Source organism: Pinus tabuliformis, chromosome 1_2 (assembly GCF_031772625.1).
Source record: "Pinus tabuliformis cultivar Carrire ecotype Pingquan chromosome 1_2, CPIR1, whole genome shotgun sequence".
NCBI classification, from domain to species: domain Eukaryota; kingdom Viridiplantae; phylum Streptophyta; class Pinopsida; order Pinales; family Pinaceae; genus Pinus; species Pinus tabuliformis.
In genome coordinates this window covers 48102165-48126108 of record NC_142298.1, presented here as the reverse complement: position 1 = coordinate 48126108, position 23944 = coordinate 48102165, and positions in this window count along the sequence as shown.

The window sequence follows — 23944 nt, the reverse complement described above, 5'->3', positions numbered from 1 at the left end:
CTCCCAAAACTCCCACGGTCGAACATCCTGTAGAATTTCACAGACTTCCTGTAGAACCCCTGAGTTTCCTGTAGGATCCCCTGCAGACTTCCTGTAGAAGCCTGCAAACTCGGTTGCTGAGCATCTGAACGTGGTAGACTTCTGTGGACTAATGCTAGAGACCCTCTGGGACCTCCCCTAGCCATCCTGACCTTGCCCATGCTTTCCTTCCATTTGAACCGCTCCTGCACAGTCAAACCCTAATCAAAAGCACCATCACAATAAATCCAACCACTTAATGACAAAATACAAAAACATGTCTTTTCAGATGCAAATAGCTTAGATTCATGTATTTCAACTCACTGCAAGTAATGGCATCATTGGTAGAAGTTTCATTCACATTTTTGCATTGTAGGGGTCAAGCTAGTTAAATTAGGGTTTATTAGGGTTTCCATGCTTTGTTGGCTTTCAATTTCCTTTTTGCAAAGTAGGTTAGCTTCCTTCAAGATAGCTTTCGTCCATCACTCATAAAGCTTATTCTGAGAGCATATAGAAGTTGGCTTGAGCCCTAGCGGACTTGTGCCAGCTGACCAAGTGACAGCTGCGACAAGAGCTAGTACTTGTGCATACAGCACCGTCGCTTCCAAGTTTGTACGAACTACCGGGTTGATAAAATTAGAGATAGGAAGCTCCAGGAGTTGTAGCATTATTGCTACAATACTGGAGCCCACCATCTTTTTAGCGCCGTTGCCGGGGAAGTGTCAGAGTATTAGTAATTGTTGCTATTCTTCTATTTTCTACTACAACCTTCTACTAAGTAGTTTATTTCATTTCCATTATGCAATTTCATTTATGAAAAAGTAGATTAGCATTTCCTGCTTTCATAGATTAGCATTTCCTTTCTGCAAGCGTAGACTAGCATTTCCATTCTTGCAATTTCATTTGAGCAAAGTAGATTAGTTCTTTCCTGCTTTCAGTTTAATTCTGCATCTTTCATAGTTAGTTGTAGATCAATCTGTTTCAGTTTTGCAGGTACCAAAGGAAAAAAAGCAAAAACAATCAAAAGAAAAAGAAAATCTTTTCCATTTCATGCCTTGTAGGAACCGAGATAGATCAGGCAAATTCCTACCAAACACCCCTACCACATCACTGAGTCACCCTTCTCTCTTCTTTGGTGACAGTGACCCAGAAGAACCTATAGGTGAACATCCTGAGATATACAAAGATCCTATAGTAGAAGAAGAGTTAGAGACCACTCCATCTGAAGCTATGGCTGACAATAGAAGAGAAGATGAGAGAATAGAAGGTGCCTTCCCCATCCGAGAGACCAATGGAGAGATGAAAATGAAGAACATTAGCCCCTCTGCCTTACCTCACTTCCATGGGCTGACTACTGAAGATCCGGATACCTTCCTGTTTGAGTTTGCTGTCCTTTGTAGAACCTATGACTATACTGAAGATGAGAAAAAGCTGAAACTTTTCCCTTCCACTCTTAAGGATGCAGCATTACGCTGGTTCATGGGCTTACCTGGGAATAGTATCACCACTTGGGCTCAGATGCAGCAAGCTTTCAATACCAAGTACCGGGATTACTGTAGGTCCAAGGAAACAAAGGGGGAAATCTTTCGGATGACCATGGGAGATGATGAGTCCTTAGAGGATTATGAGGAGAGGTTCCAACTAAGCTATAAGCGGGCCAGGTGCACACTTGACCCTGAATCCCTCATGTTGGTCCTGCTCCGAGGAGTCCCTGAAGACCTCTTAGATACCCTTCACATGTTAGCTGGGGGGGACATTTACCAACTACCTTATGAGGACATCAAGACTGTGTTTAGAAACCACTCCAGGGCAGCTCGGAAACGAGGTAGAGGAAACCTCCTCTCAACTAGTGTCCCTTTCTCCAAACATGAGCTTGCAAATCAATTATAAGATCTTAAGAGTGAGGTGAGACAAACCATTGCCATGCAACTTGACACATTCAGGATTCAGCAAAAGAAAGAAGAAGTTGAGAGAGCCTTGGCTGTCTTCTGTCCTAGGTGCACAAGGAGACACCCTAAGAACGAATGTCCATTGCATTCGGTTGAAGTGTGTTTCGTTTGTGAGGAGGACCATCCCACAAATCAATGTCCCACCTTACCTGGGTTTAAAGCCATGTACCAAGGGACAGAAGCTCCCACTGAACCTCTCTATTACCTTAACCAAAGGAGGCCACAAGGATCTAGACCTTATCAGCAGGGGATGCAAGGGGCATCTCAAGCTTATTACAGCCCCAACCAATCGACTCCTATGCCTTCCTGGGGTCCCCCTGCTCATCCTTCATGGTCCATGCCTCCTCCATGGTCTTATCCACCTCAGTACCCCACTCAACCTACTTCTCATTCGTATCACTCACATGCCCAGCCACAGCCTCAATGGAATGCACCTCAGTCGGGGTGGAGACCCCAATACAACACTCCTCCTGCCATCTTGCCTCCACCACCAGTTCAACCTCAGCCATTACCTCCTGCTCCTCCAAGGAAACCTCAAATGCCTGCTCAACAGAACCTGAACCCCAACAATAGACAGGCCCAACAGGTATACACTGGGGAAACCTCATGCCCTACCTATGCTGTGGAGATCCAGGAGATCAATATTCGATCAGGAAAGACTCTACCAGATCGCCAACCTCCTCCCCCAGAGGATGAGGAAGATAAACAGGAAAGTGAACCAAAGGCTATTCCACCCTTTCCTGAGAGACTAACAGCCACCACACAACCCAACCCAGAGGAGGATGAGCTTCTGGGTGAGCTCAAGCAGTTGTGTGTAAAAATACCACTTCTCCAAGCCATCAAGGATGTGCCAATATACAACAAACTGGTTAAGGAGAAGTGTTTCAAACACCCAGGCAGACGGAAGAAAGATGCTTCAACTATCAATGTCATAGGACAACTGTCTGACCTTATATTAGGACAAGTCATCTGCCCAAAGTACCTAGATCGTGGAAGTCCTGTGGTAGATGTCGACATCAATGGCACCATTATACCTCACACCTTGATTGATCTGGGGGTTGCCATTAATGTGATGACCAAGGATACCATGCTTAAACTCAATCTTCAGGGTTCCTCGAGGAAGACCTCGACAGTACTGCAATTAGCAGATCGCTCCACTGTGACTCCCGAAGGGATTGTGGAGGATGTCTTGGTCTCTATTGACTCTTGGGAATACCCTGCAGACTTCCTAGTTCTGCAACCAAAGGCAAAGCTTACTGGATATCCTCTCATTTTGGGAAGGCCTTGGTTAGCTACTGCAGATGCTTACATAAGTTGTCGTGCAGGAAACATGACCATCAAAAATGGTCCCATGTCCAAGCAACTAGTCCTATACCCTCCTGCCCAACCCTCCTTAGAGCATGACTTACCACTCTGGTTGGAAGAAGGAGAGGAAGACGAGGTGTACTCAACACCTCTGTGCACCTTAGATACCACTAGAAGAGACCCCCCAACCGAGGATGACTTGATCGAGACCTTGATCCATAATCCACCTTCCAGTGCACTACCCTTAGAGAAATTGGTGGAGGAGGCCCAAGCTAGCACCTTAGTGGACCTTTGTACAACCAACCTTGTTACTCCCAGAATCAAGAATGTGGAGTTCGGCCCTGAGAAAGCATTGAAGATCAGCTCCTCCCTATCTCCTTCCCAGGAAAAGGAGCTGTGTAGTCTGTTGGCCAACCACCTAGATGTTTTTTCTTGGAGCTATAAGGAAATGAAAGGAGTCCATCCTTCGGTCTGTACCCATCATATATACATCAAAGAGGATTGTAAACCGATAAGGCAACCTCAGAGGAGAATGAATCCAACCCTTAAGGACATTGTCAAGGAAGAATTGCAAAAACTGTTGGATGTCGGGTTCATCTACCCCATCTCAGATAGTGAATGGGTGTGTTACACAGTAATTTATCACTGCCTTCCTGTCAGTCGCCCTGCTGTGTCCAAGAAGTCACAATCACTAAGTGTTTGATCCCTGAACTGGCTTAAAACCCATTTTTCCAAAGTTTTGTGTATCAGCGCGTCTGTTCCTAAAATAACCGCGATGACCAGCGCCCCACAGTGTATTTCGTGCGCTGCCATCGCGGAAGAACATCACTTTTCCGCGATGACTCACAGCGTGGCTTTCGCGTGTCCTTCCGCGCTGACATGACTTGTTCAGTTATTGTTATGTGCTGACAGCGCGGCAGTCTCCATATAATCCGCGCTGATCCAGTTTGGGCGAATTTGTTCAAACAACCAGCCTTCCAGATCTCTCCAGGCTTGGTTGTTAGCTTTGTGAATGTCGACTCCCTTCTATGGCATGTCTGTTCGACCCTTTGCAACTACTCCCCTTGAAGATAAGCTCATCCTTCCCCCTTTTTAGGAGACTCCTTCTCCTATATAAACTTCCACCACTACCATGAGCAGCTAGTTAGAAACTAGCTAGACTTAGCCTGATCGTACAGAGCTTGTAGTGCTCAGATTGCTGCTATAGGTGTGGTGTGTTAGGAGTGGAAGTGATTGATTGCTTTGGGAAGTTTGTTTGTGACATTTGTGTGAGAGAGAGAGAGTTGTTTGTCTTGGGAGAATCATCCTCAAAGGTGAATGCTTGAGATACATGCTGACTGGCCCCTCCTGAGAAGGTTACCGACGTCAGAACATTTGGTTGTACTCTTCTCTATTTTGATTAATAATAGATGACTGTTATTATTGTTCCATTCTCATTTGTACTTGCAATGGTTAAATGTGAATTACATCTTTTCTGACCGATGTATGGTTGCTTTTACTAGATTTCACGCTTGTGTTTGTTTCCTCTTCGTGTGTGCAGGTATCCATTCGCGGGGATCGCGGAGGATTGTGACCAGCCGAAGCGAAGGAGCGGAGGTTACATCTCTTCGTCAAACAACAGCGCTGGAATCCAAGTAGGTGCTCTTTGCCTCTTGTTTAATTGTAATTAGGAACATGCATAGCAGCATTGTTTGATTGTTGCTAGACCCTTGCTGGGCTAGTAGGGATCGCCTCTATCCGTAGAGGGGATTTACCTCTCCAACAATTTGGCGACTCCGCTGGGGATCAGCCTTTTTGTCTCTTGAGTCCATCTTTGTGTTTGAATTTGATTGCTCTCTTTTTGAAATTGGGGATTAATTATCAGTCTTTTGCGTTTCCTGGGTTGATCTGGGAGATGCCCCTGTTTGATTGAAAGATTGGCTGTTTTGATTTGGGAGTTTTGATTTGCCTGTCACTATTTTTGAGCTCCATCGCGGATTTAATTTTAACAGTCGCGCTGACATCGCGCTCACCCTTTTGCAACATCCTGTTCATCGCGTAAATACGCCTAACAGTTGCGACGATCCTGGAAAATCGGATCAGCGCGGAAAAGACGTGTATAGTCGCGATGTCAGCGCCACTTGCTAGCTTAATTCCGCGCTGACCTTGGGTTTCTAGCTTAATTCCGCGATGACTGTGTTTTTCTGAGATCAGCTCGGTTTTTTGGGCAAAAGTCGCGCTGACAGCTCGGGTGGTCTGTGTAAAAGTTGCGCTGACATGGGTTTTTAGTGTAAAACTTGCGCTGACTCCTGAAAAGTTGTTTTTATAACTTTATCTCCTGAATTCATCAATCTTTCTTATCCCCTGTGGTTTCTTGTCCCTCATTAGCTTGTTTTGATTGCTTTTTGGTTAAGGGATGCTCTCTCTTTGATTTCATTCGAGTGACTCTTGTGTTTTTAGACCATGTGACCTAGCCCCTTAGAAGTTTCATCGAGAAACCGTTTGCTTGGGTTACTTGTCTATTCAACATTCGTCCACAACCCTCTTATTGATTTGCTTGAGGCTTTTTCACTGCTTGTTGCTGGTTGATTTTTAGTGTCGATTATTGAACCATCTTTTTTATGTTGATTCGATTTCTTCACTACCAAGCATAGATTACGATTGTTTGGATCGATCAGTTCACATTCGCTTCCTCCTTGCTTCAAATCCTTGCTTGTCTTGCCGAGCTTAGATCACATAGCTCGTGCGGAACTTAGTTTTCCTTTTGATTTGGAAGCCTTCGTTGGATGTTTTGGGAACTTTGTGTGCTTTCATTAAGTGATTTGCTTGGTGTCCCGCTTCCTCCAAATTCATTTAGATGCTTTGTGCCATTGGAAGAAAATCAAACTAGTAGCTTTGCTTTGAGAATTGAAAAGGAAAAGAACATTTCGTTGATTTGCATTTTCAAAAGAAAAAGTTTCCTTTCCTTGCTTTTAGCTGCATTAGATTGTTTGATTGCTTGCGTTCATTTTGTTTGATCAAAAATTCTTTACCTTCTCATAGCTAGAATTCATCGAGCAAAATGATTCTTTTTGACATGTAGTTTGCATCTAGGTAATTGTGAGAGAACATACGATAGGACCTGAAATCAAAACTTAATCTCAAGATCAACTATAAAATGAACCAAATGAATCTAAAAACGCATTGGAACTAAACGCAAATATCTAGAGGTCTAGGTTAGAGACGTGTTCCGGCGTCTTTAAACATAGTCACTGTTGTTTCACATTACGGTTGGGTGATTCCTCCTTCTGTGACTCGACAGTGGTCTAACACGGACTGTGCTCCCACGTACCGTCGCGTATATAGGGAGACCCCACTAGGCTTTTATCCTTGATCCATAGGAAGCCGAGTCTGCCGCCTTACGATTCGCAATGCAGTGAACACAGCATTCACGAAGATTGACCACCCGTACCCTAAAAAGTATTCTGTGGTTTTGCGAAAAGTCTGGCACACCTTTTACCTAGAATCTCCAGAGCAGTCACTTTTGATCCTTTTCGGACTCCCTAAATGAAAAGGTGTAAGTGAGCGTCTTGTCGCTTCGTGCTCATTAAATATTCGAAGGAGACTGGAGTCATCTTTTCGTCCTTTTCTCGACTCTTGAAACATGAAAAGGTCAAGTCTAATTCCAATGTCTTAAAAAAAAATTTCGGCCTCGATAACATTTCCTGGTTAGATCTTGTGTGCGCTAGCTTGAGTAGGTTTCGCTTTCTTTCTCAATGGAAACTTTTCCGGGGTTCACCAACCCAAGTTCCCCTCCTGATGGGAATCCTGGTCATTTCCCTCCTCTCGGGAATGTTGGTGCTCCTTATATGGCAACATTATCCCTTCCAGGGTTAACTGTTGGGTTGCCTGTTTGGTTGTTTTCGACCTCTTTGGTCCCCACCATGTCGGCTGTTAGTCCATCAGTCCCTCCACCTGAACAACATCATGTTGATCCTAAGGTGGATCTCTCCCCTTCGACGCCTACTTCTACGTCATCCTCTTGTACTTCGCCTGGTGAAATTCTTGATGTGAGTAACCAGGTGGCTAAGAAGAAGAAGAGGAAGACCAAGAAGAAGAAGTCCCCTAAGGGAGGGCCTACACACACAGTCCCCCTCTCAAGTCCAGCTATCCACTCCAGTACACCTGAAGTTGGGTCACCTTCTGCTCCTCCGCGGAAGGTCAAGTTTCCTTGTCGATTATGCAAGGAGGACCATCTGCTTCGTGATTGTCCTGGAATTCCCCGGGTATTAGAAGTTTGGTCTCACGATCCGGCCCACCCTACATCGTCCACTGATGATCATGGCGGTGCTACCTCATCAGTTAGGAATGGTAAGGAGGAAGGGAAGTTTCGAATCCCCTGTCGACTTTGTGAAGGAAAACATCCCCTTCACCTTTGTCCACTCATGGATAAAGCCTCCAGTGTCTTGGAAAGTCTTGCTGCTCCTACGCATCCATTTCCCGCTGGTTATCAACGTCTTTCTGCGACTGCAGATCGCGCCCCTGTTGACAAAGAGATTGCTTCATATTCCTCTCTTGTCCAGGCTCCTCTTCCCGAACCTGGCTGTCCCCAGCCTGTTCCAGACCCGCCGTTGGTCGGAAAGGGTGTTGATTCGAGTTCACCTCCTCTCAACCACTCTGTTTCGGAAGAGCAAAATTCTCATGTTCTTCTCGTCTCCTCAGATTCTCCTAAGCTTGATAACGGTTCTCCTGAAACCTCTCCGGAGAATTTAGATTCGGTTCTTTCCGAGCAGGGGGGCAACCATATGGTTCCCCCACCAAGTAGTTCGGTCATTTCTTTTGATTGGAGTCGTTTGACTACCCCTCCCCTTCCATCCCACGTGCCTTTCTGGGTCACCGCCTATGCTTGCAATAAGGCGCTGCCCGGCACTGTGTTAGACGAAGGAGCATCGGTTAGTCTCATGCCCGTTACTACTTGGCGAGCTTTGGGTTCCCCATCACTTGTACCTGTTGCGCCGCATCTCACCGCGTTTGATGGCGGAACGAGTCAGCCATTAGGGATCCTTCCACAGTTTCCTATCACTTTGGGAGGCAAGACTGTCTATATTGACGTCTCGGTTACCCAAGGTTCTTTAGACTTCAGTCTTCTCCTTGGTCGTGACTTTGTGTATGCCATGGGAGCCCTTGTTTCTTCACTTTTCCGTGTGGTTTGCTTTCCACACGATGGAAGAATTGTGACGTTCGATCAATTATCGTTCGTTCGTCCACAACCCCCTCCGGCGCACTCATCCTTCCCTCCTGGCCTTCATCCACAAGTTGCATCTGCCTCGCCGCAAATCAACTATGTGGCCACCTACCCCGTGCCCGTACCCAGTGATGACACCATCGTGCATAGTGTCCTGGGGGCATTAGGTCCTGATTTCCAAGATGTCGGCCTTCCCTCCGGAGCCACTTTCTTGGGGGCCTCCACTTCCCGTTCATTATGATGAAGTCTGGATGGAGCATAGTTCCTTTCCGGTGTCAAGCTCCTTAAAAAATGAAACCAGGTCTGGTGGAGCATAGTTCACTTTCCTATGTCAAGCTCCTTAAAAAATGAAACTAGGTTGGTCGGAGCACGGTTCTTTGTCTTGTGTCAAGCTCCCTAAAAAATGAAACAAGACGTTCCGAGGATAGTTTTGATCTGGTGGCGACCTCGTTAAAAAACGAAACAAGGTGGTCGAGCATAGTTCCTGATCTTGTGTCAAGCTTGTTAAAAAATGAAACAAGGGTTATGAGGATAGTTCTTTTATTGTGTCAACCTCATTAAAAAATGAAACAACTCCCTTTCCAAATCGAGTCTCTTGATTAAGATCTCGTAAAATACAAGTCGAGTCTTTCCAAGATCTCAAAAGTGAACCTTCATTCCATCCACTTTGTTGAATGCAATGACGCTTGGGGGGCATGTACCTCGATTCGCATTATTATGCTGGGGGCATGCGAACTTATAACAAGCATAGTTTTTCATTTCAAGCTTGTGTAAACATGAAACCGAATCCAAGCAGAGTTCTCCATGGTTCAAGCTTGTGTAAAAATGAACCCATACCCTGATTTACATCTCGTGATTGCCATGTTTACCCGCTGAATTCCGCTAGATGAGCCTTGGTTGTTTTCATTCCATCGCCACCATCTCTTTGGCCGATCATATGCTTTCACTTGGTTGTTTTACCTTTCCTGAGGGACCGCAGTTATGAGTGGTTTTGATAGCCAGCCTCTTGACCATTACATGTTTTGAGCAGTTCCACCTTTGCCGGAACCAGTTGCTACCCTTTATACCACTCGTTCCTCTAGGACGAGTCTCCTTTAAGCTCTTTTCTGACTCGTAAAATATGAAAAGATTGCCGAGTATTTTCCCCTTTTTTGACTCGTTAAAGAGAATAAAAATGGAGGTCTGCTTTCAGCTCTTTTCTGACCGTTTAAAGATGAAAAGATTGCCGAGTCCCCCTCTCGACTCGTTAACGGAACGAGAGGCGGTCACTTTTAAAGCTCTTTTTTCGACCGTTTAAACTAAAAAGATTGCCGGGTGTTTGTCGTTTCGCACTCGTTATTGGCTCCAAAACGATGTACTTATGACCGCTTTTCTACTTTTTCGGGTCGAAGTCACTATTTACGAAAAGTACTCCTCGATCATTTTGGTCGGGCGGTTCTTTCGGGTATTGTTTTATACTTTTTCGGGCCCGAGGGACACAACTGTACGAAAAAGGACCCCCCTGGAGTCTCCTTTTCCGCATTCTTTTCAGACTCTCGAAACAAGAAAAGAAGCCGAGTTTTTCCTTTGTCAGGCTCGTTAAACACTCAATGACATCGGATATTGTCAACATGACACACACCAAGCATATGTTATCCCCGTCAAGCTTGTCATCCAAAAATAATCGGGGTACCTGCCTGCAAAGGTGGGGAAAATGGAACTTTGATTACAGTCGTCTCGGCAATACGTCACTCTTGAACATGGCACTCCGCTGTTTCGTGTCTGGGTGGGGTCATCTCATCTCGTTTTTACTAGCCTCCATGGGTTTGGGACATCCTATTTGACCTCTCATCTGTTCATTGCCGTCATCATCCTACCCACTGCTCATTTGATGTCAAGTGCTGCCAAATCCGTTACAGTGCCGTTATATGTTCAAGAGAAGTTGTCCTCTGCCACAAAGCAACCTCGTTCGCTATCTCATCACAAATTATTATACCTCTGTCTCGTATCGATGATGTGGGAATCATCATGGCCCACCTTCGATCAAGGCCACTTCTCGTCGACTTCAACTCATTATCCGAGAAAGTGACTTAGAGACTCTTTCCAGGTGCCTTGGAGCCTGCATGCCTCAATGGCAAGTTCCTCGTGTTCGACGCAAGGTTTACATCATTGACCTACGATCGAATGGTTCCGTGGGTGTTCGACACCAGCTCATTGATTCACACGCTACGGATTGTACCTATAGTACCTTGAGGGCCATTGTCATTATTGGTGGTACCTCTCGCGTCTGTTAACGGTTCTCATCATTGGCCGGTAATCAGACGATGTTCATGCATGTTCGACTCCAACCCCTGTATTCACATGTGTGGACTTGTACTCTGTTCGGGTCGAGATGGAGCGCAAGACCCTGGATCCTTGCTCACTGTGGTCCAGGTTGCGATTTTGTGGATAATCATTACATGACTCATTGATGGATGGCTGCGCCCATACCTGAGTTTTCATGGATGGCTGCGACCATACCTTGTCATTATTATGGTCTCTTTAGCTGGGTGGCTGCGTCCATTCCATAGACCAGTCTCGCATGTCTTTTGGATGGCTGCGCCCATGCCTAGACTGCATGTATGTGATTGTCAGAGATTTTTCGGTACTTCCTGGTGGTGTTCCAGTTCGGCGTGTGTTGTAAAGCATTTCACCCCTCCCACTCTCTCGGTCTTCATGCTTTAGGGGGCATCTGTTACACAGTAATTTATCACTGCCTTCCTGTCAGTCGCCCTGCTGTGTCCAAGAAGTCACAATCACTAAGTGTTTGATCCCTGAACTGGCTTAAAACCCATTTTTCCAAAGTTTTGTGTATCAGCGCGTCTGTTCCTAAAATAACCGCGATGACCAGCGCCCCACAGTGTATTTCGTGCGCTGCCATCGCGGAAGAACATCACTTTTCCGCGATGACTCACAGCGCGGCTTTCGCGTGTCCTTCCGCGCTGACATGACTTGTTCAGTTATTGTTATGTGCTGACAGCGCGGCAGTCTCCATATAATCTGCGCTGATCCAGTTTGGGCGAATTTGTTCAAACAACCAGCCTTCCAGATCTCTCCAGGCTTGGTTGTTAGCTTTGTGAATGTCGACTCCCTTCTATGGCATGTCTGTTCAACCCTTTGCAACTACTCCCCTTGAAGATAAGCTCATCCTTCCCCCTTTTTAGGAGACTCCTTCTCCTATATAAACTTCCACCACTACCATGAGCAGCTAGTTAGAAACTAGCTAGACTTAGCCTGATCGTACAGAGCTTGTAGTGCTCAGATTGCTGCTATAGGTGTGGTGTGTTAGGAGTGGAAGTGATTGATTGCTTTGGGAAGTTTGTTTGTGACATTTGTGTGAGAGAGAGAGAGTTGTTTGTCTTGGGAGAATCATCCTCAAAGGTGAATGCTTGAGATACATGCTGACTGGCCCCTCCTGAGAAGGTTACCGACGTCAGAACATTTGGTTGTACTCTTCTCTATTTTGAATAATAATAGATGACTGTTATTATTGTTCCATTCTCATTTGTACTTGCAATGGTTAAATGTGAATTACATCTTTTCTGACCGATGTATGGTTGCTTTTACTAGATTTCACGCTTGTGTTTGTTTCCTCTTCGTGTGTGCAGGTATCCATTCGTGGGATCGCGGAGGATTGTGACCAGCCGAAGCGAAGGAGCGGAGGTTACATCTCTTCGTCAAACAACAGCGCTGGAATCCAAGTAGGTGCTCTTTGCCTCTTGTTTAATTGTAATTAGGAACATGCATAGCAGCATTGTTTGATTGTTGCTAGACCCTTGCTGGGCTAGTAGGGATCGCCTCTATCCGTAGAGGGGATTTACCTCTCCAACAGGGTGTCCCCTCTAGTGTTGGTTCCCAAGAAAAATGGGAAATGGAGAATCTGTGTGGACTAACGAGAACTGAACAAAGCTACCAAGAAAGACCATTTCCCTCTACCTTTCATAGATCAAGTGTTGGATGGACTGGCAGGAAAGAAGTTCTTCTCTTTCCTGGATGGGTTTAGCGGGTACAACCAAATCCAAATCAGCCCGGAAGACCAAGATAAGACCACCTTAACTTGTCCTTGGGGTACCTTTGCCTACCGAGTCCTTCCCTTTGGGCTATGCAATGCTCCTGCTACCTTCCAGAGAGCTGTCTTGAGCATCTTCTCGGAGCTGGTCCATGATGCAGTAGAAATCTATATGGATGACTTTACTCCTTATGGGGCCAACTTCCAGGAAGCATTGTCCAACCTGGGAAAAGTCCTAACCAAATGCACCGAGATGAACTTGTCCCTTAGTCCTGAAAAATGAGAATTCCTAATGACTGAAGGGACCGTGCTAGGCCATACCATTTCTTGCCAAGGGTTGCAGGTGGATCCTAACAAAATTGCTCTCATCAAGAGGGTTCCACCTCCTCAAAAGGTAAGGGATGTCCGGAGTTTCTTGGGATTAGCAGGATACTACCGGAGATTCATTAAATATTTCAGCAAGCTAGCCTCGCCATTGTTCGGTCTGTTGGCAAAAGATGTGGAGTTTAAATGGACTGACGATTGTCAGAGGGCTTTAAATGAATTGAAGGACAAGTTGGTGTCAGCCCCAATCCTGAGAGGTCCAAACTGGGCCCTACCTTTCCACATCCACACTGATGCCTCGAACAAAGCCATAGGTGCAGCTTTAGGACAAGTTGAGCAAAAACTTCCATATGCCATTTACTTTGTTAGCAAAAACTTGTCCAAAGCTGAGCTGAATTACACTGTAACCGAGAAAGAATTCTTGGTTGTGGTCCATGCACTGAACAAGTTCCGACATTATATTACTGGTTACCAGACCTTTGTACATACTGACCATGCTGCAATTAGATATTTAATGAATAAGCCAGATGTGAATTCTCGTATTATTAGATGGTTACTTTTATTGCAGCAGTTTGATTTGACCATTGTTGACAAACCAGGTAGAGAAAATGTTGTTGCTGACTTTTTATCGAGATTGGATTTGTCTGCAGATGAGGATGGAACAGTGGATGACCATATGCCCGATGAACATCTGTTTGCTATTTCAGTACTCTCTCCATGGTTTGCTGATATAGCAAACTATCTTGTTTCAGCACAGTTCCCTCCGCACCTATCTTCCAGAGAGAAGAGCAGAATCATCAGAAAAAGTGCCTCATTTACTTGGATCGGGGGCAATCTGTTCAAGCTTGGCCCTGATCAGATCTTAAGGCGTTGTGTAAGGGAGGACGAAGTCTTTGATATCCTCCTCACTTGTCATGATGAGCCTTGTGGAGGACATTTTGCAGCAAAGAGAACTGCCTTCAAAATCCTGCAGGCAGGCTACTATTGGCCCACTCTTCATCAAGATGTCAGAAGATATGTCAGTCAGTGTGACCAATGCCAAAGAATGGGGAAACTGACCCAAAGGGATGAGATGCCTCTCCAACCTCAAGTGACTCTTAAGCCATTTGAGAAGTGGGGCATGGACTTTGTGGGCCCAATCAACCCCTCTTCGAGGCAAAGGTCTTACATCATTGTGTGTACTGACTATTTGACAAAGTGGGCAGAGACCAAAGCAATCAAAGCAGCAACAGAAGAAAAGGTGGCCGAGTTCCTAAGAGAAAACATCTTCTATAAGTTTGGCTATCCAAGAGAGCTGGTCACCGATCAAGGAAGCCAGTTCACCTCCAACCTGGTTGAAGATCTACTAGCTCATCACAAGATCAAGCATAGGACTTCCACCCCTTATCACCCTCAAGCAAATGGGCAGGTGGAAGTCACCAATAGAGCATTAGAAGGGATCTTGACTAAGGTGGTGAGCAGCAGCAGAAAGGACTGGGCAGATCGCCTGGTTGAAGCCACATGGGCTTACAACACCACTTGGAAGACCACCACCGGCTTCACACCGTATGAGCTGGTCTATGGGAAGAAAGCTTTGCTGTCCATTGAGTTTGAACACAACACTTTGAGGATGGCAGCTCAGCTGGACCTAGATCTCAGCCATGCACAACAAGAAAGGCTATTGTAGCTGAATGGCCTGGATGAGCACCGAATGCAGGCCCTCCTTCACTCAGAAGTGGTTCAACTTTAGAGAAAGGTGTGGCATGACCAACATCTCCATGACAAGCAATTTCATCCGGGAGATTGGGCTTTGTTGTATGACTCCAGATACAAAGATTTCAAGGGGAAGCTGAGAACCAGATGGCTAGGACCATATGCAGTGGAAGAATGCCATGACAATGGATCTGTCCTTATTCGAACCATTGATGAGGAAGCCATTCCCATGCTTGTAAATGGGCATCGATTGAAGATCTACATGAGACCTCTCTCAAGACAAGAGTTCATCAAAACTATGGAGAAATCTGTATTGGTCATAGAGAAGGGTTCTGCCTCTGCTTTTGGCATACCCTGAAGGATATATAAAAAAAAAAAAAAAAAATAATAATAATAATAAAGATCCTTGGGTGAAAACCTCTCTGAGGCGCCCAAGGCAGGTAGTAGGGGTGAAAACCTCATTGAGGCGCCCCTATTGTCTTTCAAAACAAAAAAAAACAAAAAAAAAAAGGAAAAGGTTTGGAAAAGATCCTTGAGTGAAAACCTCTCTGAGGCACTGAGGGTAGATGGCACGGGTGAAAACCTCTTTGAGGCGCCCCTGTTATCTTTCAAAAAAGAGAAAAGAAAAAAAACAATAAGCAAAATATGGTAAAATTGCATGCAGGTTGCAGATGTTCTATGGAGGAGAGGAAGCCCTTCAACTCAAAGCCAAGGGTCCGTATCATGCTGTCAAGGGACCTCACCAGCACCTCCTCCAAGGATACCCATGTTTTTTCAAGGTATGTGCAATTTTATCATGGTTTGAATCTTCTACAGGAAGATGCAGTCTTTCTACAGGAAGACGCGGATTTTCTACAGGAAAGTGCAGACTTTCTACAGGAAGCTCTGCGTTCTACAGGAAACTTCCTGTAGAAGTTTGGGACGGCCCAGAATTCATTTTAAAAGGAGATCTAGCGATTACGGATCGGTTTGGACGCATGCAAGCCTCTGTTGGCACCTGTGCACATCGTTGTTACCTTGCTCCACCATCCTTGTCGACATGCAACCAAGTCCCCTGCACCAACAAAGCAGATCGATGAGTTCTCGTGGGAAAAGCCATTTTCAAAGATAAACAAGTGCTGAGATCTCATACCACAGGCATCAGAAGCTCCGGGAGCATGATCGAAAGGCCAGATCCTCCATCGTGCAGCATGCACCCAAGAAGGAAGAACTGTTACGAGACACCCCGCGGGAATCCTGTAACAGTTAAACCTGCTAGAGTGGATACCATTCACAGCACCGCCATCTACAATGAAACGCAGGCGCAGGCAACCAAAGCATCCACTCCATCGTCGGCAGCCTGTAACCTTGAGCCTCCGGGTCTGTGTAAGTTCGCATGCAGCAGGTAGATCCACTCACCATCGTCCAAAAACTGGAAAATCGTGTGCAGCCACGCAGGTAAGTGTCTCGACCCTTCCTTCCATCAAATCGCATGAATTTTACTTTGAATTGTTTGCACAGCGTAAAAGTGAATGGTTGAGCGGCTGTATGGCCAGTCGACTGGCCACGTCGGCTAGTTATGCTATAGTTGGATGTTTGGGTGGCGGCCACGACAAAGAGAATGAGCAGCACGCACGTGAGAACACTCCCGTCGGAAGCAATGAGTTTAACAGAAAGAGGCGGCAGCAGATCTGTGGGAATGGATGCGGCAGCAAGTGAATACGCAGGCGAATGATGGATGACATCGCCCAACGGTCCGGCGGGGACAGCTCACCCCCCGCGCCACGGATTGCGCCGATTCAAAATCTAATCGGCTAGATTGTGCGCATGCATTTATCAACCACCACTTCAAACTTGAGTGGCTATTCTGATCTCCTCTGCACTTTGATACGCCGAGCTTTTGGCTACCAGAACACCAGTGAAGCACACCTCGAGTGCAAGCCAACTACAGTCCTCCCCGAAATTTGCGCACTGTTCCTACAGGAACACAGTTCCTACAGGAACACAGTTTCTACAGGAACGCAGTCTTCTACAGGGAAGCGGGTGCCTCACGAAAAAGGTGGCCAATTAAAGAGGTAACCCTGAACTCTTCATGCAACTGGTTAGTAAGAGTGGCAAGATCATCGTCCACAGTCTGGTCATAAAGATATCGGTGAAATTGTTGTTTGCTGTGCCTATACTGTCGTTCTACAGGATGTCAGTATAATTAGACTGTGTTGAATTTTCTGGATTATGTGCATGCTCCGTCTCAATAGACCAAATCTCTTTCGCATTTGACACCTTTAGTTAAAACAACCGTGTTCATCATGTTGGGTGGGTTTATAAGATGGGAACCCACTAATTCAACCAAATTAAGGGAAAACCAGGAAGTGGTAGAACTCTTCACACGAGCACAGTGGATATCTTTTTGTGATAAGCTGCAGGGTTACGATGATGAAGTGGCCGAAGAATTCTTGCAGGCTCTGAGGCCGAAATCCCAGACACTGGCCACAGTGAATTTCAGAGGTCTAAGCCTCAAGCTCACCCCGCAACATCTCAGTCGGATCACAGAACTTCCTATGGGTTTGCCATGGGATAAGGACGAAATAAAGCTGAGCCAGCAGGCAAAGAAAGAATTCTTTCCACCTGAGGAGGAATTCTCGGAGGACAAAAATGGGGTGCGAAGAATGAGTCTGTTGCCACCATGGAATGAAGTCAGTTTGCAAATCATGAAATATATCACTTGTGAAGGCCGTTTTAGCATCGTGTATGCATATCACTTTCGGTTGCTCACTGAATTGAGGCACCAGATTGATCTTCCTGTAGAACAAAAACTGAGCATCCCCTATTTCCTATTGCAGTCTCTAATGGAGTGTGCCACAAAGCTAAGAGAGGGCATACCAGATCAGATAGCCCACCATGGGTTGATCAAGCTTCTTGTGGAGGATGCGCTGCATTCATATAAGGTTCCCCTCTCATGGGAATCCTTCCGGAATTTGACAAAAGATGGAGATATTAAGATGTTGATCGAAGAAACGGGTTCCTCCAGCAGTGAGGAACAAGAAGCAGTGGCCGAGGGACAGAGAGAAAAAGGCCAGAAGACCCCGACCACAGTGCAGAAGAAAGAACAAAAGAAGAAGCATGAGGAAAAGGAGGACAAAGAAAAAGGTGGCACACCTATCTTGTCAGCAAGAGAAAAGAGGCTGAAGAGCAGAATGGACAAAGCTGAGGTGGTCCACGTCAGCCCAAGTACCTCAACAGTACCTGCAACCAAAGCAAAAAGCAAAAATCATGCAGGTAAGCAAGCAAAGGTGGAGACACCCGTGTCTACAGGAAAGCAGAAACAGGCTTCTACAGGAAGCCCGAAAACGGAGACAAGGGCTTCTACAGGAAGCCCGAAGTTGGAGAAAGGGGCTTCTACAGGAAGCCCGAAAATCATTGAGAAACAGGTTCCTACAGGAAGCCTGAAGATAGAGAAAGGGTCTTCTACAGGAAGCCCGAAGATTACCAAAGCAGGATCTTCTACAGGAGGCCCAGAAGTGGGCAAAGCAGGGTCTTCTACAGGAAGCCCGAAATCTGAAAAGGAGGGGCCCTCTACAAGGAGCTCTGAGAGAGAAAAACACAAGAAAGAGAAGGCTGGTATTCTCGAAAAGGAGGCAGCAGCGGCGCTGGCCGCCCTCAGTACACCTCCAAAGCCAAAGGAGAAGAGAGAGAGGGAGACCCCTCTACCATCTGAAGCCAGGAGAAGCAAGAGGATAAACACGGGCAAGCCACAGCCTCCACCCAGCAGCCAAACCATTTTAGGGGATGTCCCTACTTCACCCAGTGCAAGAACCCCCTCTAAAACATCAGCCACCCCTGAGAGGGGAAGCCCAAAAATAACTTCCTGGACACGAAAAATAGGCCAATCGCCTTCCGAAGCCCGGCTCAAGGAAATGGAAAAGGGGGAAGAAGCGCCACCCTCGTCACCACCAGGGGCAGAAAAGGCAAGGCCACCAAAAAAAGGAAAGGAAGAACATGCTCTGGGCTCTAGTTCTCGACCAAAGACGAGGAGCCAGAGCAAAGTTGCTCAAGGATGAGCAAATAGTTTAGCTGGGGGGTGATGATGAGCCCCAATTTTTGGTACAATTTGGGCTCATTTGGCCTACTTGCTTTGCTCAAACCATTCATCTTTTATTGCTTATGCATTCATTTCTTGGTTTATTCGTGTTGTTTGTAGGAAGAAGGGTAGGCATTCTATCTACGTGACTAATACATGATGATTTCAGGTTTTTGGCATTAAAAGGGAGCAAAGACCACGAGAAAGGAGACAAGGAGACAGTAAGGTGGCACTGCTGGTTTTTAGGAGAGGATGTCCACAGTCTCGGGGATCTTCCTCGTGATTCTCACCATAGCTCCGAGCTCCAACCAATCTCCCCACCGAGCTTAGAGGCAGCCAACCGTTCTACAGGAACAGCAGTTACAACTGTTCTACAGGATCAGCAGTTTAACCTTCAGTTGGACAGCCGAGCTCCAAAAATCAAGGAAACCTGTTGGATTATCATTTTGCATAAATACTGAGGCTGTAGCCTTTGATAGGAGCTTTTTGAACTTTTGCATTACTCTTGTAATTTCGAAGTACGAGCTACAGCTCGGTGTTGGTTCTTTTTGTAAGCCAGTTTTGGCATGACATCAGATTTTTGGTTATGAATAAAGGCACGCAGATTTTGATCTCATTCTGAGTTTCTAATGGAGCTATAGCTCTCAGGTTAGGGCCCAACCTGAGAGCAATAGACCTCCTCTGTGTTGTAATGTTATTTGCCTTTCGTTCCAGCACTTCGTTTCTTTACTTTGACATGCAATTCGAATTTACAGTTTGCTGATTTAGTTTTTATGAGATTGAATAGGATTAGTTTATGGTGAATTTGCTTCCAGTTGCTTAGGTTAGAAGAGGATAGTTATAATTCATTGGAGCTCCAGAAAAAGGTTGTTAGAGATCACTGCCATCTCTGCTTAGGGATTGGGGTGCAGTCCATATCAACCACCAAAAAGAAACGCAGTTCTTTTCACGTCCATGCAAGCTGCAATAGTTACTTTAGTCGTAGATCCATCCATGCACTTTGGTCTTGATCATTACTTCTTCATTCCACTTCCATGCACGAGTTTCTTTCACAAATTTCACTGCTGTTCATTGGTTCAAAATAGCACAGTTAACATCGGTTAAAGAGTTCTCGTTTTTGGTGACATTCATAGACAATTTGTTTCATCTACACTGCTCCACACCATTCCATTACCTTCCTCTTCTTTTCAACCACACCTGAAGCCACTCAACCGACCTCTGTTCAGCTCGTTTACCTTCCAGCTCTTCCATTCCTCACGTAGCTCCATTTACTTGACCTTTCGTTGATCCCATCCTTCCAGCCATCAACCCACCGCATGCACTCTTTCTCCATCTGACTTCTCTGCTCCTGAGCCATCACTAGTTCCATCTCCATCTCACCTATCCTCCCACACCACTCCATCACTTCACCATCTCCCAAAACTCCCACGGTCGAACATCCTGTAGAATTTCACAGACTTCCTGTAGAACCCCTGAGTTTCCTGTAGGATCCCCTGCAGACTTCCTGTAGAAGCCTGCAAACTCGGTTGCTAAGCATCCGAATGTGGTAGACTTCTGTGGACTAATGCTAGAGACCCTCTGGGACCTCCCCTAGCCATCCTGACCTTGCCCATGCTTTCCTTCCATTTGAACCGCTCCTGCACAGTCAAACCCTAATCAAAAGCACCATCACAATAAATCCAACCACTTAATGAAAAAATACAAAAACATGTCTTTTCAGATGCAAATAGCTTAGATTCATGTATTTCAACTCACTGCAAGTAATGGCATCATTGGTAGAAGTTTCATTCACATTTTTGCATTGTAGGGGTCAAGCTAGTTAAATTAGGGTTTATTAGGGTTTCCATGCTTTGTTGGCTTTCAATTTCCTTTTTGCAAAGTAGGTTAGCTTCCTTCAAGATAGATTTCGTCCATCACTCATAAAGCTTCTTCTGAGAGCATATAGAAGTTGGCTTGAGCCCTAGCGGACTTGTGCCAGCTGACCAAGTGACAGCTGCGACAAGAGCTAGTACTTGTGCATACAGCACCGTCGCTTCCAAGTTTGTACGAACTACCGGGTTGATAAAATTATAGATAGGAAGCTCCAGGAGTTGTAGCATTATTGCTACAATACTGGAGCCCACCAATGTGTGACTGATCTAAGCTTCTGATATCATCTTTCAAAGTGTGCAAGGCAAGGGTGGAGGGCCCCCACTCCAAGCTAAGTACACTTCCATGTTAAACTAGTTTTATTTCATTACAATTTGGTTGATTGTAGCATTAGTTTTTCAAAGCCTTATTTCAGATTGCTTTATGGTTTATGCATAGTGATTGATTTCATTTGTTAATAGTTTATTCATCACTTTATTGAGTTGGAAAACAGATGTTCAAGTTGGGCATCCCTTCTACTAAATGATGAATCAAAACTAGTTTCTTTTATTTACATGCAAGCAGTTTTATTTCCATTTAGATTTAGATATTGAGATGAATGAATTATGATGGAATATCTTATGTGTCTCTTAAGTTAAGAGCTTCTTTCATTTATAATTTATGCATCTTGAGCTTTTGGTTTCAATCTCTAATTCATTAAGTAATAATTGAGGTGAAGGTGGACTTCTTGAGGTCAAGAACCCTTTCAATGTTTTTCTCTTTTTGAGCTGATTGAATTAGAGTTATAAGATGTATTTTCTTTAGCTTTTGAAAAATTTATCTTTCAAGGTTTGGTTATATCAGATCTTCACAAATAGTGAACTTGCCTTAAAGCATAAACAACCCGGATTGATAATAAATAATTGTGTTAGTTTAGGAACATAAATTAGCCCAACAATTTGTATTAAAGAAAAAAACTTTGGATTTGTTGAGGCTTACCTCTGTGCCTGCTGCCTTAGCAAAGTCAATCAAGATATGTTTGATCTCTCTGGCTTCCCTAACTGTGGGTATACCCTGTAGCATCATATCATCCACAAATTGTTGATGAGTATTTTCTACTCCATCTTCGGTGAGTTTGATACCCTAGATACGTCCTTCAGCATTTGCCACTTTGAACGCTCTACCTAGCCCTTCCATCATGAGAACGAAGAGGAAAGGTGAGAGTGGATCTCCTTGTCTGAGACCTCTGGATGGTGTGAAGGTTCTTGATGGAGCTCCATTGAGCAGTATAGAGAAACTGGTCATGGTGATGAGTGCCATAACCCATCTTATCCAATTTTGGTTGAAGCCATAGGCCCTTAGAATTGCTCTTATATAAGACCAACTTAGTTTGTCATAGGCTTTCGCTAGGTCCAACTGAATGATCATACCAGATTTTTTGTTGCTTTTGAGAGAGTGTACCACCTCATGTGCTTGGATGATGTTGTTGAGAATTTGTCTTCCTTCCACATAGCCCATTTGCTCCTCTGAGATTAGAGATGGTAGAAGGGGCTTGAGTCTATTGGCTATCACTTTGGAAATGATTTTGTACACCACATTACATAAGGCTATGGGTCTGAAACCATCCGAAGTCATGGCATTTTCCTGTTTTGGGATCAGAGTTATGAAGGAAGCATTAAGAGCCTTCAGAACCTTTTTAGATTTTCTTGAGTCTTCCACAACCTCAAGGATATCCTGTTTGACTGTTTCCCAGCAGGCTTTGAAAAAGTCCACATTGAACCCATCCAGGCCTGGGGCTTTTCCATTTTGCATTTCATTGATCACTCCACTGACTTCCTCTTCCGACACTGGCCTGTTAAGATTGTGGTTATCTTCTCTGGTGACCAGTTGAGGGATGTATTGAGTGAATTGTTCAATGAACCTGGATCTGTCCTCCAAGGGTTCCTCTGCTATATTGAGGAAGTGTTGTACAAGGATTGATTCCATATCGTTGTGAGAGACAAGCTCTATTCCTTTGAGCTTGGTGATTCTGTTATGTGCCTTGTGAGCCATGGTGGATTTATGAAAAAAAATTGCATTCCTTTCTCTCTCCCAAATCCATTGTATCCTTGATTTCTGCCTCTAGAAAATTTCCTCTTGCAAGCATCGTTCTTCCCATTCTTCCTACAAAGAGTTAGTAAGCTTTTGCCTCTCCTCGGTAAATCCATCTGTGATGTTTATCTGATTAATCTCTTGTAGCTTCTACTCCACTTCTTTTTTGGCTTTGAAGATATCACCAAATTCCTTTTTGTTCCATTCTTTGAGTTTGGATTTGATGTATTTGAGTCCCTGATGGAGCATGAACATTTTAGTGCCTTGGATGTTCATATCTTCTCTCCACCATTTTCCAATATTACTGATGAATTCAAGGTGAGCTAGCCAGGCATTTTCAAACCTCAAGATCTTACCATCATTCTACTTGCATGTGTCAATGAAAATAAAATGTGAGAGATTATTTCAGAATTTCACCATGGAATATGTGGAGACCATCAAGCATGGAGGCTCACAACATCCAATATTTTAAGATTTGGATACTAATGGCCTTCTATTTTCAAATATACCAATGTGATTATCAAAGCATGTCTAGAATTCCAGAAGTGCATGGGAAAGAAGAAGTTAAAACCTCTACCATTGAGGCTCGTTTCAACAGTGGGGATTAGAATTCATTGGAGAGATACATCCTAACTCAAGTGGTCAACACAGGTGTATCCTCATAGCCACTGATTATTTCAGTAAGTGGGTGGAAGCCATTTTGACTTGGAAGGATGATGAGAGAGTGATCATCACATTCCTCGAGGACTGCATCCTTTCAAGATTTGGGTGTCCCATAAATCTGGTTACAGATAATTCCTAGGCTTTCAAATCATCCAAGATGACAAAATTCTTCTAGTACATTCCATAGCTTATTATCCTCAAGGGAATGGACTAGTATATTCTCAAAACAAAAATATTATAAGAATAATCAAAAGGATTTTGGATATGAATAAAAAGTGTTTGGATTCCAACCTTAAATATGCACTCGGGGCAGACATAATCAACACTAAAAGAGACATTCTTACTTCTCTTTATCAGCTGGTGTATGGTACATATGTCATTATTCCCATGAATCTCACCCTTATGGTAATGAAGTTGCTTCAATAAGAGAAACGAAACATCAATCCAATTTAGAAGCTAATCAATAGAAAATTAAAGTTGTTTTTTATACAAGCACAAAGGAACAAAATCTGCAAATGGGAGATTTGGTGTTGAAATGGGATTCAATTCGAGAAGATAAAGGAAACCATGGGAATTTTGATAAATAAAACAACACTTATCAACTTGAGACTCTTGATGGAGATTTCCTTGGGAACCTTATTAATGGCAAGTTCTTAAAGAAATTATTCACTTAAGTACATCTAAAATATATATATATATATATATATATATATATATATATATATATATATATATATATATATATATATATATATATATATATATAT